The sequence below is a fragment of the Protopterus annectens genome, chromosome 5.part1 (assembly GCF_019279795.1).
Source record: "Protopterus annectens isolate FY-2018-M chromosome 5.part1, PAN1.0, whole genome shotgun sequence".
Lineage (NCBI taxonomy): Eukaryota > Metazoa > Chordata > Ceratodontiformes > Protopteridae > Protopterus > Protopterus annectens.
In genome coordinates, this window is record NC_056736.1 from 738,007,153 (window position 1) to 738,019,473 (window position 12,321).

At 39.1% G+C, this 12,321-nt stretch overlaps 1 protein-coding gene across 1 annotated transcript in view; it reads right to left on the reverse strand.

Annotated features, from left to right (window-relative positions):
• NBEA (neurobeachin) overlaps positions 1-12,321 on the reverse strand; it is a 4,581,458-nt gene that overhangs the window by 2,173,233 nt on the left and 2,395,904 nt on the right. The gene's annotated exons all lie outside the window — the stretch shown is intronic.

The following is a 12,321-nucleotide window of genomic DNA, read 5'->3' on the forward strand; positions in this document are numbered from 1 at the left end:
GGGCCATGGTGGGGATGGGGAAGTCTGCACCAAAAGAACTAATTAAAAATGTTGTGTGACTGTATAAGTCTATGCTGTGGTTCACAAAGCAATGACAGAGAAAGTGAAGTTGGGACTACTTTCAAACAGATGGATTAAAAATGAAATAGTAATTGTTTCTATTATTCATAGAGAGATCTCACAAGGAAGTAGGATGCAGCAGTTCAGGTGGGTCAGGAACAAGTAAAGACAAATGCTTTAAAAGATACCTCTGGCACTTACTGAAGGAAGAGACTGCTGAAACTGCAATTTTTCCAAGTATGAGTGTAAATTATCAAAGCAAAAACTTTACTGATACAGAATATACCTTTCTATAAGATAATGCTAGCTGCAAACCTGCAAGCAGTTGCACTGATTTAAGAAAATCACAACTAATGCAGAGAGTGTTCACTACATTACTGATATCCCACTGTGGACACAGTCACATGCAGCAGGCTGCCTACGCATTAATATTGTCCCAGGCAGAATCTTGGGAGTCTCTGGTCCACATTCTGGCCTGCCTCACTAACAGTTTTGCAAACTCATAACAGGACAGAGTACACAAAATGTACACCCCTACAACAAGGCGAATAGTAATGATCAGAGGCTGCTGACTGACATGCTCGTCCTCAACTGCATCGTCAAACTGACAATGCTATTCACTGAAATGTACCTCATGCTCAGACAGGCAAATCACAGTGTGCAACAAGAGAAAATCCACATAAAAAATGGCCTCCAAGAGTAAGATAATATTCAAAAGCTGATGAAACCCAAAAACATGCCTTCCTGTTTGTGACATTTTGTTTCCAAGTACCCCTGACCATTACCATTCTGTTTGTGGGCCATTTCCACATTTGGCTTTTCCTATATATGTATTGTGCCTCCCCACATAAGTTTGACGTCACCATCGAGTTGTTTCATGAACTTCTGGCATTCAGCAGGCTGTGCAGTCAATATCGTGCTCACCTATCAGTCACCCTAGTTCTATCTGTAGCCAAGATCCACTCTTACTTTTCTATCATGTATTGCTCATTGTCCAATTCTGTCACCTAGCAATCTAAATAATGCATTCTTGTTGTCTTCAGCACCTTCTTAACCTTTCTTAATGTGAAATAAAAAGTCCATTACCAAAAGCACCTCCTCTTACAGAAAATAATATGCTTATTGTGAACACCTCTTCTACCTTCCATCAGGGGAAATAACACACTTGTCGTCAAAACTACTCCTTTTCCTCAAATCGAGTTATAATGGAGCAAAATATCCATTTTCCAAAGACGTTTGCACACTGATCAACAGGTTGATTTCAGCTCTCCCAGACCGAAATCAGAAACTGGGAAAAAGACGTACCTTAGAAACTGTTAGTTTGTGTACAATTCACTCACTGGCTCATAATTACACTGTTCATATGCCAGTAAATAAGAAATTTGGAAAACCTGAGAGAAAATTAACCACAAAAGGAGAAGAGAAAATTCTGGCTAGGAAGAATCCTGAAAAGCTGTTCATCAAAGGCAATTCAAGTTTCAGCTTTGTTTTTTCATAGGTTCATAGGTTCATACTAGGCTATCTGCCCTAGGGCATTTATAAGCCTAGCCAGAGTGTGTTTGGCTTTCGCCACCCATTTTAAATGAATTTTGCTATGCCCTTTTTCGAGGTTAGTATACTGTGTCTCTGTCTAACAGTGACACAGAAGTGATACCCGGGGTAAACCTACCATCTCCCATCCACTCATCAAGATTCCTCTTGAAGAGAGTCAATGAGGGACTCTGCCTAACCTGGACTGGGATTTTATTCCAGAGTGAAGGGAGCCTCTGGGTTATGAATCTGTCCAAACACCTTTACTGAATTATGACTTGTGACATAGGCAAATTTACATTCATATAAAAGTAATCAAACTGTAATAGCATAACAAACATTATACCTCACTTATATTGCTATATATCATATAACCTAAACGATATTACATAAATTATTAAATTCCTGCCTTTTTTTAAACAAGAAACATCTTTATTAAACCATCACTTACTACACAGGCAATTATACAGTTATATAAATGACAACAAACCACACCAACACAATCCTAATCACAAGCATTTTATATCACAAACCAGACTGACACTCCCAGTTGCAAACATTATACAACTTATAATAGTTCAAGTTCCAGCTTTGGTCCAGAGGAAGCTTCCAGTAATTTACAGAAATTAAATCAAATATACTTCTAAATAATAAAAATAAATGATAAAACAAAAGAATAAATCAACTAAAATAACAAACGCTGGAAAACGTGGAAGAACCTTTAGCTTAACTAATAAAACTACAAAAGTCAGAGGATGAAATGAAGATAAGGCTGGCTGAGAATGAGGCTTCTCAAGAACAGCTGCTTCAAAAAGAGTAAGTTTAGAAGACAGAATGCATACAGAAAACCTGACATTTTCTGTTGTAGAAGGAATGGACTGTATTAACTTTTTGAAAGTACAAATAAGTAACTGGACTGGTACTCCACAATAACAGCTGTTAACTGAAAAGGCGCTCCATGTGTATGCTCCCAACATGGCCACGAGAAAACAGCTAACACACTAGCAGAAAGAGCTGATCCAGATAGAACTGTAACAGAAAGGAAACATATTAAAACTGGAGCACTGTTTCTAGAAAATAATTATTCACATTGTACAATAGGCCGAAGATAAGGAAGGTTTTCCCAGCAATCAAGGAATAAGAGACAGGTATGGAATTAAAGCTGTTGTGTATCCAGCTGCCATCAGAATATTTTTCCTAGATATCAAAAAGTTTTTTTGATGAATTGCGTCCCTCCTTGCAAATAAGGAGTTGAAAGGAGAAGAGTGATGTTTGAGATTTGCTGTTATCCTGCATTTTCAGTCTTTGTTTTTTGGTGTATTAGCACTCAGTATTTTGAGTGCTGGCATTTTAAAAGGGATCCAAATTTGACAAAGAAAGGATTTTAATATGGAAATTCAGCACAATATCAGGGTCAAAGGAAAGGGGGAGGACTGATACTTGCTAGAGGGGTTCTAATAACAATATATGAGAACAAAGACAATAATGGTAGATTTGTGGTAGTAAGGGGCTAATGGCAAGGGAGAAAGGATTATGCTGGCATGTATTTATACTATACCAAAACCTTCTGGTATGGAGCTTAAAGAAAGTGGGATGGTGACTGAAAGTTGATTTGCAACAGTGAGGATGTATCAGGGGGACCTACAATTGAATATATACAACAAGAGGGTACATTTCAGAAGAACTACATGAGAGTATTTAATATGAAGATGTGAATTCAGTAGCTGGAAGTCAGAAAAAAATTACATATTATTCATCAAGGTGCAACAGCTGACCAAGGCTGGATTGAGTTATACTTCACATGAGCATGTGTGTTTAATTGAAAACTTTGACACACATCCAATAACTATATCAGATCACATATTAATAAAAAACAATATACAGATGTAGGGCAATGAAGTGAAAATCAGAGACTAGTACTTTCCTACTTACCTGTTAAGTGAGTAATTTAAGGAATGGGTAGTGCAAATGACTTCAAAGTTATTATGGAAGCTAGAAATGTATTCAGAAGGAATTGCTAATACGGGGATAAAATGACTGAAAGACAGAAATGTATTCAGAATTGCTAATACGGGGATAAAATGACAATGGATAGTAAAAATAGGAAATATTTAGAGCAGGTGAGAAAAATAAAAGTATTACAGAGTAAAGATAATCTGAGAGCAATACGAGGAGCAACTGCAGAGTGCTAAATGGAAAATAAGGGACTATTTGGATAATAAAGAAGAGTTTAGGCAAGTTGCTGTTACTGGCAAAGGACTTAATCAAGTTCATGTATCTGCCTTATTTGAAGACTTAAAGAAAGAATTACTTTTACTGAAAATTATATCTGAGCCATACAAATCTTGTACAAATCAGCGTCTACCTGCATTTTAGTTGATCGTAGAACCTCACCATGAATAAAAATGTCTACAGGGAATAAGCAGGTGTGCAGTCTGTCACCCTCTCCCTGTTTTCACCCATGGACCTTTTTTTTCAGAACTTTACAGAACTCTAATAATAGTGAGAACGTTTTTAATGCAGATGTCAACATTGCGACTTTTACTGACATTCTTTTATATTTTCAACATACAGTTAAATCTATCCTTTACTTCTTAAAAGTAGTAGAAGAATAAACAAAGCTTCAAACTATATAATCTTGATAAATCAAATATTACAAATAAAAGTGTACACACGGCAAGTAGAGCTAATATTTCACTTAAAGAACTCAAAAACGTCATGGTTAAATACAAACCTGACGTGTACACCACAGCTCTGTCTCTTGTGAGTCAGACAGAAAACAGATTAATTAAGGAGTCACAAGTTAGAAGAGGTCAGTTAAGGTTAATCATCTGTGAACTGATGGAGTGGCGCTAGGAACTAAACCTTCTATTTAAGGAGTAAAATAAAATATTTCAGAGCTTTACTGGAAATGCTCATCCAGACTCTGCTGCAATCTACTGTGAGGGAAAGGTTGGTTTGCTTTTTATTTGTTGTATGTTGTATTGCTTTATTGCCTTTTTCTATTTTGTATACTGTGATTTGTTTTCTTTACACTGTGTTTTACTCGTATTCTGCTTTTAAATGCATATTAAAACTTGAAAAGACACCACAGTTCTTGCCTCTTGTGAGTAAGACAAAATTTTTTCCTACCCAGTTACTGTTGTGTTCTTAAACTCCACTGTCTTTCTACTTGCCTGCCCCTTATGTTAATTTGACCATATATCTCATTTCCTCTCTGCTTTTACTGGTTGCTGTGAGTAAGCACAAAATTATCATTTTGTGAAATCACTCCCCTTCAACTATTTAAATTTATTGGCCAGTCTACTGTATTCCATAATACCAGAATAAAACAGTGACCACACCCTTTTAATCTATCTTTCTGTTTTAAAAATAATGACTGTCCACTAAAACCTAACTTTTTGGACAGGTAAAACTTAAGTTACCTACTGTCACATCTAACTCCTCTAGTGCACACCATGGTGTTTTGGATAAACCATTTTTTTATCTTACCTTTAATATCTATTGCAAGATCACCAGTTACTGGAGAACCCACATTCTGCCTCTCAGTAGTCATCTTGGGATTAGTGCTTCTGTTTTCTCCTGGTGAGAGAAGGAGTGCAGTTACATTATTTCCTGGAGACTGCTGATCACCAGAAAGCTGAACTGCTTTATACGGGACAGCTGTGAATCTGTGCTTATATTCTGATCCTGGTGAGATTAGGAGCAGAGTGCATTGATTCCTGACTCTTTCTCGGAGAGTGAGTGTCTGTGCTTAACGTATCTGACTGGTCTGGTTTATTCGAGGCATCTACCAGAAAAAGGCTACAGCTTGCAGACCCTTGCAACATTTGGAACAAGACTGTGGATCACCAAACAGGCTGTGGCCTGCTTCTCTTCTTGGGATTGGTGCTAACATTTTGCTAATGGTGAAAGAAAAAGCAAAGGAGTATTGTATCCCAACAGAGTGAAGCTGTAATGAAACCAGCATTAGTAGTAGCCAGGCAGTATACACTCATGCAACTCCCCTCTTTTCATCATTCTTAACAAGCTAATTCTTTATTTTCAGTAAGTACAGCTTGATTTCTTCCTAACTTTAGAATATCTGCCTAAATACTTCACCCTTAAATTTTCAGGGTCTATGTATTAGTTTCCTCTCAAGTGTTTGGCAGTGCTCTGTACAGACTCAGACACTGAGTGACATTTTTCCTGTAAAAGGCTTAAGTACTTAATATATTGAGCTCATATCCAGGCATGTCTAAAGGTCAGTTCCCTGTGCTTTCTCCCATCAACCTGGTGAACTTGGGCATCCTGAGGCAATGTAGCAACCGCCTCATGTACACAGACAACGCTCTCCTCTTACCTCCCAACATTATGACTTGAGAGATGCACATATATAGCCAAAATGGAAGCCAAGCACTCTCCAGCCAAGACTAGATTAGCCAGTCAAGAGGAGAAGGTTAACACCTGCACCACACCACATTCAACACATAGCCCTTCAAAACTTACACCACCACAACCCTCACATAGTAACACAAAACACACACCTACTTTTGCGGAAGCTCTCAATAAAAATCTGCCCAAGCAATAGAGACCTCCGAGGTAGAAACGCAAACAACCACCGCATCCCAGCCCAAACCATGAGACACATAAGCTCACATAAACAGTGTGCCACTCAACCAAAGCCCATAAGGCAAAACAACTTACCCAATACACTAGTCATAGGTGACTCAATAGTAAGGCACACTGATGTCCCACTCACTAGGTTGAATAAGGAGAAAGTTATGGTCAGCTGCCTGTCGGGTGTCAGGATCTGCCACATAACCCACGCACTTAGGTCACACCACAACAGTTACAAATATGACTCTTGTCAATGTCCATGTTGGTGTGAATGACCTGAGACATACTTCCCTGGACTACATGAAAAGAGATATAGAGGAGCTCTCGGATCTTGTAGCTCAGGCAGGTATGACCCTAGCTCTGAGGAGCATTCTATCATCACCCAGAATTATACCACAATACAAGCAGAAAATGACTGACTTCAACAATTGGCTAAGTTTCTGGTGTCATTCTAAGGGGATCCAATATCTATCTGCCTGGGATGACATGCTCGACAGAGATGGCCTGCACCTGTCACCCCAGGGATTCCAGATACTGGCCAAGGCTCTTGCCACCTCTATAGTGCCTTTTTAGGCAATGTCCTGAAGACAAAATTACCACCATGAAAGCTACAAGCAAACAAAATCTGGGGATTATGCTGCTCAGCGCTAGACGTCTAAATCTCAAAATGCACTCGCTCAAAGCACTCCTTAAAATGGAGAGCATCAACATCTGTTCAGTGACCGAGACCTGGTTCAAGGTTCTGGAATGCACCCCAGCACTAGTAATGTCTTTCGTTTTTTCTCGGTTAGGGGTTACCACAATGGAACTCTGGTCCACTCATGACTGGCAGTGGATTTTTTTTTTACAGTGCTGAGTTGCCAGTCCGATGCCTAACCTTCAAAGAATGCAAACCCATTCACACACGCACGCACCTATCTGCATGTCTTTAAACGTCACTTGACAGTGGGGAGGACATGCAGACTCCACACAGAAGACACTCCAGCCGAGAATCGAATGGGAGAACTTCTTGCTGTGAGGCAACGCAAACCGCTGCAACACCGCGGCTCTAAGAGAGCACCCCAGCACTACCAGGCTATAATTCATACCACACCTTTCAGCCCCTAAACCTGGACCAAAGCACTAAAGGCAGTGGTGCCTCCATATTCACACACCTTTTACACAGGTAAAAACTGCACTGTCCAAAGCCAAGGATACATCTTCCATGGGACCTGATAATATCCCTGGCTGTGTTCTACATGAATTACAATGTGAACTGGCACCACACCCAAGTACCCTGTTCAATCACAGCCTCATTTCGGTCTTTGTTCCTACCAAATGTCGCACTGCTACAGTCATCCCACTCCACAAAGGGGGAGCAACTACAGACCCTGGAAACTACCGCCCCAAAAGTCTGACGAGTTTGATATGTAAGGCTATGGAGCACATCATCATGGACCTTATAAATAAGGACATAGGGAATCTCCAAACTCTGGACCCCATGCAGTTTGGGTTTGTGAAAGGTAGATCATGCCTGCTCAACCTGATAGACTTCTTTGAGTCCGTCACCAGAGCTGTGGATGAGGGCAAGGTAGTTCACACAGCCAACCTAGATCTTGCCAAGGCCTTCGACACCATTCCTCACTCAGGAATCATAGATAGACTCACTAAACTAGGCATAAACCCCTATGTCATAAGATGGGTTGCCAACTGGCTCACTGACAGAATCCACACTGTAAAAGTAGTCGACTCCAAATCTGACAACTGACCAGTTACAAGTGGTGTCCCACACGGATTGGTCCTAGGTCCTCTCCTGTTTGGCATCTACTTCACTGAAGTTCAAGCCAACACAAAGGGACTCTAGCTGACCAAGTTCACAAATTATTGCAAACTGGGAGCCATTACTGATTCTCCAACTGATGTAGACATTCTAAAAAAGGCCTCACTGACACCAATGACTGGCGCCAGAACCATGGCCTTAAGCTCAATGCCAAAAAGTGGATTGTCCTTCCCTTTGGGAAAAATTCAGTGCCCATGAACTACCACATAGGCAGTAATCCACTAAACACCAAAGGTGTGATAAGAGACCTGGGGACATAGGTTGACAACACCCTCTCCTTTGCTATCCACATTGCCACTGTAGTCAAAGTCCTTGTATGTGGCACATCTCATTAAAAAAAGGTTTCTCATCCAGGAAGAAAGAAGTCATAATCCCTCTCTACTCGTCCCTCATTGGACCTATTATAAAATACAATGCCCATTTGGTATGTACCTCACTAGACACCTACAACTGGAAAGGCCACAAAAATACCTCACTAAGAGGATCTTAGGCCGTAGACACATACCATACGGACAGACTCAAAAACACCAGCTATAGTCTGTCTCTTATCAGCTACTTAGAGGCAATCTCTGCTTGACTACAAAGCAGCGTCTGACCCAGAACTGCTAGATATGCTATATCTAAAGAAATCCCAATCCCTCCGTGCCACACACTCCAGGGACCTAAACCTCATTACCACAATAAACAGAACATGCTGGAGGGACAGGTTCCTAACCCAGACACTTCCCATACTCTGGAACAAAATTCCCATTCATGTCAAGCATAGCACTTCACTGGCCCTCATTAAGAGGGATCAATTCAGTGGCCTTGCTTGACAGGGGCACTGGGAACTAACTTGGAGTGGCATGATGCCAAGGAATCTTCTTGGGCTAGGCTTATATAGACTCCAGGGCCATTAGCCTAGGACACACCTATGAACATTTATTTGGGTTAAGCTTAACCTGCCCTAGAAAGAATAATGAATAACTTAAAACCCTAGAATAATTTTAAATTTAATCTACTAGGAAGATAATCAGACTTGGTGGACAATTTATTTTTACAACAACTCCATTTCACATATTCATAGGAAACTCTTCAACTCAGTTAATACATTAATTTCAAACCTTTTGTAGCCTGGCAAGAATCTCAGAGTAGTAACAATTTATCTGATTTAAAGCAGCAAGGTAAAAGTAAAATTACAAATTTTCCACTTTCTATACTATGTTAAGAATATGTGCACTTTAGTATACCAAAGCACTTTACTTTTCACTCTAATAATCCTCCATCTGGATTCTTGTGGTTGGGTTAATTACTAAGGAATTTGTTATTGATTCTAAAATCTCTATCTTTCAACAAGAAAACTTCAAATATTTCCCTTCATTTATTTAACTAATACAGGATGTCCACAATCTGAATAAAAAATACTGCAAGTAAAGGAATTTATGATGCCCAGCCTTGTGAAGATAATCCAAAACATTACCATAAAAATGAACCACTCAAGATTTTAACTTTTTTTAATGGGTGAAGATAAATGTCTTCATCAGTTGTAAATAATTACAGGGTTTATGGCAGAAATATCAGGACCACCCTGCTGTTGAAGTTAATAAGAACGGAGGCTGAAAAACTATTCACTTTTTGGATTTGATAATAATACATGTTAAACTCATAAAAAATACTACCTTCTTTTTCTATATAACTCAAGTGTTAAAGCTCAAGTACTATTAGAAGGTTTATTCTTCAAACTACTGGTTGTCTTTATTAAAGGAAAAATGTTTAAATGGATTGAAAAATAATGTGCAACAATGTTTACAAGTTTTGTCTTTTTCCAAGTTTATACATCAGCAATTTATATTACTACTCAAAGCACACTTAACCAAACATAAATTAGCTGCTATGGGTAAAAAACTGACTCATCAGGCTGTAATATTTGTGTTGTCATGTAACTTTATTCAATTAATCTGGTCTTTTCATAATTGTGAATGGATTAACCTTCTGCTTTCTACTTATGTACCTAACATTCACTCAAAAGATAAGCTTAAACTCTTCATGGATAAAATTCTTTGTGGCTAAACCAGGGCTGTCCAACCTTTTTGGCCCAGGGGCCATTTACCATACTTGGTAAGGTTTGGGAGGCCACTTTATCATGTACATGTAGCCATCCCTACAAAACAGTACGTATAGGACATACCGAAGGCCAGATAAAATGCTTTGGTGGGCCAACTTGTGGTCCTAGTGCCACATATTGGATACCCCTGGACTAAACACTTGCCTTTTACTAGATTTCATTTACTTGACAGAAATTCTCACATATTTCTTCAAGTCGCTACTAAAAGTTTAGTTCTACCAGGTGGACTCTACACTAAACAAAGATTGTTATGAACACTAAACTTTCATAATCACACTGCTGGCTGTCACTTCCTATGATGTTATCTTCTATATCCCTCATAATAAACTTTGGACTTCCTGTGTTAGTACTAAATGTTGTCTCATTAATACATACAGATGGCTGCACAAAGCAGCAGCTTCATTTCAGCTCTCACAGTGTGAAAACTGAAACTCAGAAAAGACAAGGAGTGAATCTGGGTTTTTTTTGGGGTAAATTTCAGTTAATGGCTAACAAGTGCACTGCCTGGATGCCAGCAAAAAAGAAATTCAGAGAATCTGAAAGAAAATCAATCACAAAACGTGAAGAGAAAATAATAGCTGTGAAGAATCCTGCAGCTTTTCAGCAAAAACTAGTTCAAGCTCCATCCTTGGTGCAAGGCATGACTTCTAGTAATCTAGAGGAAAAGTAAGTCAAATGTGCTCAGAGCTGATTAAATTAAATGAAACACTGAAGATGTATGTTTGTGTCTTTCGGCTTTTCCCTGTTAGGGGTCGCCACAGCGGAACTCCGGTCCGCTAATGATTGGCAGTTGATTTTTACGTACTGACTTGCCAGGCCTGATGCACAACCTTCAACGAAGGTACGCCCTTTCACGCATGTCTCCACACAGAAGACGATCTAGCTGAGAATCGAACCGGACAGCGTCTTACTGTGAGGCGACAACGCTACCGCAGCACCACCACCGCAGGTTTATCAACTCAAATAATAAAAGTCTGGAAAAAAATGTAAGACGCTTTAAACAGATATTCAGATGAGCTGATAAAACTGCAAAAATCAAAGGTCAAAATGAAGAAAAGGCTGGCTGAGTATGAGACGCTCAAGAAGAGCTGTTTTAAAAAATGGTAGATTTGGAATACACAGCATGTAGAAAAAAACCTGAGATTTTCTGCTATACCAGAGAAACTGGAAAGAACAGAATGTATTAGTTTTATGAAAGCACAAATAAGCAACTGGACTGGCATTCAACAACAAGAATTGTTAATCGAAATGGCACAATGTATATGTTCTAAACCTGGTCATGAGAATGTAGCAAAGACCTTTAATAGTAAAGATGCAATTCTACCAGCAGAAAGAACTTATTCTGACAAAATGTCAGGAAGACAAAGTACTAACAGTTGGAGACAATAGAGTATTTGTGGATAATGATTACTCATTGCACACCAGGTAGAAGTGGAGTAAATTTAGTCCAGTAATCAGGGAATATCAAAAAGCAGGTGTGGGAGTCAAGCTGCTGTATCCAGCTATCTTCAGAATATGTTTTCCTGGAGGGTCAGTCATTTTTTCATGCAGAACATGCTAATAAGGAAATACAAAAGTTTGTCCAACAAAAAGACAGGTATCAAACAGAAGGGAAACTCTGCTTCTTATTCCTCCGACGATAAAGCTCATACAGACAATTATGCCAGTGAAACCTTTTCAATGTTCCAAAGGAAAATGCTTGAGAAATGGAGAAAAGCATGGGAGTTGACTAGAAGAACTGGGAGTACACTGGAAATGAACCAGAAACTGGATTTGTGAGATGGAGATCAACAGGAAGAAAAACAACTCCTCGAAAATAAATGAAGACATGGGATTGAAAAGCATCAATTACATTTGAAAATATTATGAAAAGAAAACCTGAAAATATTGGACTTTTTTGACTTTGTTAAATTTGCAAGAGTCTCTACGGCATATGTCCTACTTCATGTCATTAACGTTTGGAAGAACATTAAGGAAAGGGAAGGAAAGAAAGAGGTAACTTTAAGTAAAAAAAGAAGTTTTGCACTTACCGTAACATTCCAAGTGTGTTGTCCATTTCCACCTTAAGTGGTTTCTGAGACTATATAGTCCAAAGGATATCCAGTTATTACTACCTGGTCTCCCAGGAGCGTAGACAAGGGGTAGGTGGGTGGATTGTGAAAATAAAGGTGGAGATGGATAACACACATGGAACGTAAATACATAACTT